The sequence below is a fragment of the Lissotriton vulgaris genome, chromosome 1_1, assembly GCF_964263255.1.
Source record: "Lissotriton vulgaris chromosome 1_1, aLisVul1.2, whole genome shotgun sequence".
NCBI lineage: Eukaryota > Metazoa > Chordata > Amphibia > Caudata > Salamandridae > Lissotriton > Lissotriton vulgaris.
The window spans coordinates 610,396,514-610,402,786 of record NC_141685.1 but is presented as its reverse complement, the minus strand read 5'-3'; positions in this window follow the sequence as shown (position 1 = coordinate 610,402,786).

Genomic DNA, 6,273 nt, shown 5'->3' with positions numbered 1-6,273 from the left:
CAGTACAAAGTAGGCACATGTGTGCTTGAGAAACTGCACAGGGAATGGCATCCTAAGTGATAAACAGCAAGGCTAGTGGCCAGTACAAAGTAGAGCAAAGTAGGCACATGTGTGCTTGACAAACTGCACTGGAAACGGGCATCCATATTAACCAACAGCAAGGCAAGTGGCCAGTACACAGTGCAAAGTAGGCATATGTGTGCTTGAGAAACTGCACAGGGAATGGGCATCCTAAATGATAAACAGCAAGGCCAGTGGCCAGTACAAAGTCGAGCAACGTACTTATATGCATGAGAAACTGCACAGGGAATGGGCATCCATAGTAACCAACGGCAAGGCCACTTGCCAGTACAAAGTAGAACAAAGGCACATGTGTGCATGAGAAGCTGCACGGGGAATGGGCATCGTAAGTGATAAACAGCAAGGCCAGTACAAAGTAGAGCAAAGTATATGTGTGCATTAGAAACTGCACATGGAATGGGCATCCATAGTAACCAACAGCAAGCTCAGTGGCCAGTACAAAGTAGAAGAAAGTTCATGTGTGCATGAGAAGCTGTGCAGGGAATGGGCATCCTAAGTGATAAACAGCAAGGCCGGTGGCTAGTACAAAGTAGAGCAAAGTAGGCACATGTGTGCATAAGAAACTGCACAGGGAATGGGCATCCATAGTAAGCAACAGCAAGGCCAGTGGCCAGTACAAAGTGGAAAGTATGCACATGTGTGCTTGAGAAACTGCACGGTAATGGGCATCCTAAGTGATAAACAGCAAGACCAGTGGCCAGTACAAAGTAGAGCAAAGTACATGTGTGCATGGGAAACTGCACAGGAAATGGGCATCCATAGTAACCAACAGCAAGGCCAGTGGCCAGTACAAAGTAGAGCAAAGTAGGCACATGTGTGCATGTGAAACCGCAGAGGGAATGGGCATCCATAGTAACCAACGGCAAGGCCAGTGGCCAGTACAAAGTGGAAAGTATGCACATGTGTGCTTGAGAAACTGCACGGTAATGGGCATCCTAAGTGATAAACAGCAAGGCCAGTGGCCAGTACAAAGTAGGCACATGTGTGGTTGAGAAACTGCACAGGGAATGGGCATCCTTAGTGAAAAAAAGCCAGTAAAAAAAGTAAAGCAAAGTACATGTGTGCATGAGAAACTGCACAGGGAATAGGCATCCATAATAACCAACAGCAAGACCAGTGGCCAGTACAAAGTAAAGCAAAGTAGGTACATGCGAACCTGCACAGAGAATGGACAGCAACAGTGAATAACAGCAAGGTCAGTGGCCAGTCCACAGTTCAAAGTAGGTACAAGAGACTCTGCACATTAAGTGAGCAGCCACAGTGATGAAAAGCAAGGCAAGTGGCCAGTCCACAGTTCAAAGTAGGTACATGAGAACCTGTACAGGGAATAGGTAGCAACACTGATGAACATCAAGGCCAGTAGCCAGTCTACCGTTCAAAGTAGGTACATGAGAGCCTGCACAGGGAATGGGCAGCAACAGCGATGAACAGCAAGGCCAGTAGCCAGTCCACAGTGCAAAGTAGGCACATGTGTGCATGAGAGGCTCCACAGGGAATGGTTGAGACTGTACACTCCCATGGCCAGCTACACAACTAGGGGGATAAAAATGGCCAGTCCAGTCACCGCTGTGGGAGAGACAGGTGTGTGAGGGGGACTTTGACTCAGACTTGGCTGTCAGTTAGACTAGGAGGTGGCTGAGTGTTGGGGCCAGTTGGAGGACGGACCTGGGATAGAAGACCAGCTGAGGTAGAGCTATCAGTGGCTTTGGGAGCCGGAGGGCTGCTTGGACCGGGTGGTGTGGTGGCACATGGAGGTGGAGTCATGCTGCTGTGAGACACAGTGTGGGAGAGAGAATGTGGAAGGGCGCCTTTCCACTTCTTGGGGACTCGATAGCCAAGAATGGTCTTGGAAGGAGTGGAAAGTGGGGCGGGCACTACAGACTCAATCTCCACCACAGGTGCATCAGGTGCAGGTGGTGGCCCTACCTCTGGGGATCTGCTGGTTTGAGAGGTACGCTTGGCCTGGCCTTGCCTTGCCTTTTCCCCTCCATCCCCTGTTGACCAGGTGAACTTCCAACAGTGCCCTCCTTTCCTAGATTCACAGGGGTGTGGATGGGAGTTGAGGTTGTGGGTGAATCTGCCTTGGAGGGCTTTTTCTTTGGACTCTTAGTAGGCCCCAGCTTCACAGCTTGTCTTTGGGAGACGCTTTTGGGGCAGAAGCGCCCTTGGATTTGGATGCTTTTGAGACATGTGAGCCTGAGGCCGGCTTCTTGGCTTGATGCCCTGAATGTCACCTGAAGGGCTTTTGCCTTTGGGCTCTGAGTTGACTTTTGGGGATGGTTTCTTTGGGGATGGTGTCTGCACCCTGGCCCGCTTGGGGTGCTGCTGTTGTGTGCTGTGTGTTGTGAATCTTGAGCCTGTGGGCTGTGTTGTGTGGTCACTCTCGTCAGATGTAGCCACTGCAGGAGGGTGGCCAAAGGGACTGGAATTGGACTCTGAACCTGTGACAGTTCAATGGCTGCCGTCACAGCGGAGGAAAAAGACTGGACAGTCCTGTGTAGCTCACCCACGTCTGAATGAATGCACTCCATGAAGGCAAGTACCTCTGCCAACTTCTTATCATGGTCTAGGAAGGCATTGAGGAGAATTGTCTGACCCACACACAGCTGGCGCAAAAGGTCCATGGCCTCAACGCTGAGGGCAGCAGAGGAGACAGGGGCAGGGGTGCCTGGGGGAAGGACACTCTACCCTTCCAAGGGCCGCGGGCATGGGTATCACTAGTGCAAGTAGCTGGGTGGCGGGCACTGGACTGGACGATGTGTGGTAGAAGAGGAGGTAGATTTCCCCCTCCCTGTGCCGGCCAACATAGAGGAGTCTCCCCTGGCGTCAGATGACGTTGAAGTTGGTGTCTCTGGCTGTGATTCCTCAAGTAAACTCCTGTCCCCCTCTGAGGCGCTGGTCACATCAGTGTCAGTGTGCTCATGTGTAGCAGTCATGCCTGATGCATCACCACTGATATCCTTCCCATGTCCTTCTGTGCCCCCGGTAGATGCTGCAAGAGACAGAGACGTAGGTTCAGTTTAATGCCATTCATGCAAACATCATATGCAAGCAAAGCACAAAACAAGATGATGATACCCCCATGTTGCACACCACCCTGTACAGTCACAGTGTGCAAGCTTTATTCCTAAGTCAAATATTACATTGTATCATGCAAATTCAGCATATTTGATCCATGTGATGTCCACACAGTCAAATAGCTTGCCCGTGCCTCCGTGTTACTAGGCTTACAGATCCCTCTGAGCATACCTAAGTCTCTGTAGCTACAAAAGATGTACCTCCCAACATGTAGTCACAGTCACATATGGAGTCAACATAAGAGGACTCCTAAATAAAAGTTTGCAATGGCCATGAGCTCATGCCCTCCACTATGTCATACTTTGGGGCACAACTACAGTTGCACATTGGTAGTTCTCCCAATTTTGAAGGTCAGGCACTGCACACATTGATGAAAGCACACTTAAATGAGGCACACTGCTGTTCACTGCCATGGGATGTCCCTGACTGCTCCAATGCAGCCGATGCCATAATGCCACAACTCAGAATGCAAATCATGGGCCATTACATCAATGACATGCGAAAGTACTTGTAGCGAAAAGCATGACAGCTGCACCCAACACAGAGGCCACTTACAAGCCATTGCATCACACTAGCAACACCACAGAGCTCAGCGCAGTCACACACAACCAAAGTCACCCTTCCCAGAACACTCAGCCCCAACTTGCTGCTGATGGTCCTTCAAACGTGCATCCAGCTCAGGCTGTGTCACAGCTAAGATGTGGGCCATTAGTGGTGTCATGCTCCTGCGGGCCAACCTGCCAGTTCGAGGGAGCAGCCCCAGTGTCATCTCTGACATGTTTTTGCTTAGCCAACAGATCTCATCCCACCTCTTGTGACAGTGCGTGTGCCGTCAGTTGGAGACACCCAGAGCACTCACCTTTCATGCAATAGCCCTCCATATGGCCTTCCACTGGTGAATTTTGAGCTGTAGGCATGGGAGACAAGGGGAGGAAACTTCAGTGACACTGGGTTATGTCCCACTATCTATCAGTACAGGAGCATGCACAAACTCCGCACTACTTCACAGACATGTTTAGCAGAGACAGTACAGCATGACACGTAGTACATAAGCATGGTACAATCATACCAAAATGCATGCAGGTATGAGGATGGACACAGCACCTGCCCATCTCATACACAAGCAGAATGTCAGCACAGAAAGCAATGTGAAGGAGGCCCACATCTGCTATCCAGATGGTGTGTGAGCAAGACATACATTACATTGGGATTGATTTGTTGGGGTAGACACACTGTGTCCAACACTGCACACCCCTCAATGTCCTTATCCTGTCAATTGCTCACTGTGTCATAGAGGTCACATTTAGGGATATGATCTTACAACCTCACACCCTGCTCACAAGGTCTGTCTTGTGCAATCCACAGGCCTGAGATAGCTCTTTGATGGATAGTGTAGCAGACAACCCATATGTCTCACTCTGTCCATTCAGTGATGTGTACTTGTCAAATTGGTCAGTGACTGTGCAGGCCAGGGGGGCTCACACTGAGGGTTAACGTGGGGCATCAGAAATGTCACATGCAGGGACAATATGAGAGGGCAAACAGTGCCTACACATGCGAGTCAATACACATAATGTTAAAAATGGAAGGGGGTTGGTTCAAAAGTACAACAATCTGCTGTGTCATAGGTGGATTTCCCCAAGAGTGTCACCCTCTGGCATTTCACTATTGTGCATACTGCTGACACATCCACGGTGGCAATATTAAATCAAACACACTTCCATCAGTACCCTCTGGACGGAAACTCTTGGTAATGTCACAGATGTGCCTGCGAAGAACCTCATAGAGCCAAACAGCCAGCACAGGCAATTTCTGTCCTGACTCCAGCTTACTCAACTTGCAGTGTCACTGTATGGATAAGAAACACTACATGTCCCTCCCATCCTGATATGCAGCCAGGGAAGTATGTAAAATAGGCTAGAAACCCCTTTCCCCTGAAGTCAGCATGCTAGGCAGTGTATCACACAAAGCCATACTCTCAGGCACATACTGCAGCAGATCAACTGCATGTGGGCACTCCCTGAACTCTCACTACCAAAATGAAACGGTTCGGTTCAAAAACTTTATTCGATTCAGAAAAGAATCATAAAAGTAAAACATTTTACAAAACATGATTTACAAATATTTTAAAAGAAAGCAATCTAAAATTACACATTGAGCAGGAAAAAAACATTAATTAATATATTCACAAGTATTTTAACATGGCAGAACATACAGACAATAGGACCCGTACTGATCACTTTAAGTCAACAAGCGTTATTTCATAGAGTATTTATACTAGAATGGCCATCAAAAGAGCAAGAAAATAGAAAACACAACATCCCACAAGAGCAAACAGGTCTAAGGCCAAATTAACCATACCGTTTCCTAATCAGGAGAGACACTCGTATAAAATTTAACATGGCGCAACACACTCCAGAAGATGACAATGATAACAAGTAGTCATAACCTTCTTTGTAGTTACATGGTTGCTTCCCCTTCAAAATGGGCTTAATAAACCTAGTTCTCGGATCCTTATATAAGGAACAAAAGAGGACAACATGTATAGTACTTTGACTAACTTTGTTATTACAAGGACAAGGGGGCAGCCTCTCACACCAACCCACTTGTTTTGGAAAGGCAAAAAGAAAATGCAGAATGTTTAGCCTAAACCTTGTGAGATAAAACCGCCATTGCACATGAGTTGTGAAAGTTAAATAAAACTGGTGGTGTAATTTAACCATACATCCAAATGGCCTAACCAGGGAATGTGCGTGTGAGGATTTCCAATAACTTGTTTTGATAACGGTTTTAATGTCTCCCTGGATTTTTCCAGGATTATCATAGACATCACCCAGGCCTATTTTATGAAGCATTTCATTAACATATGATATCCAAGGGATCTGCTTCCCATTTTCCAGGTTTAAACAGTCCTGGAGAATATCTCTAGAGAACTGAAGATCCTCAGATAACCATATTTTGCCCCATAATAATAAGGGTGAAAGATGAATGATATCACTCACATAACTCAATCCTATTTCGTCATGAGCAAATTTATTTGATGAGCCTGATGGAATTGCTAGTACACGCTTTATGAATTTGTTCTCCATGACTTGTATCGAGGCAGGGCTTTCA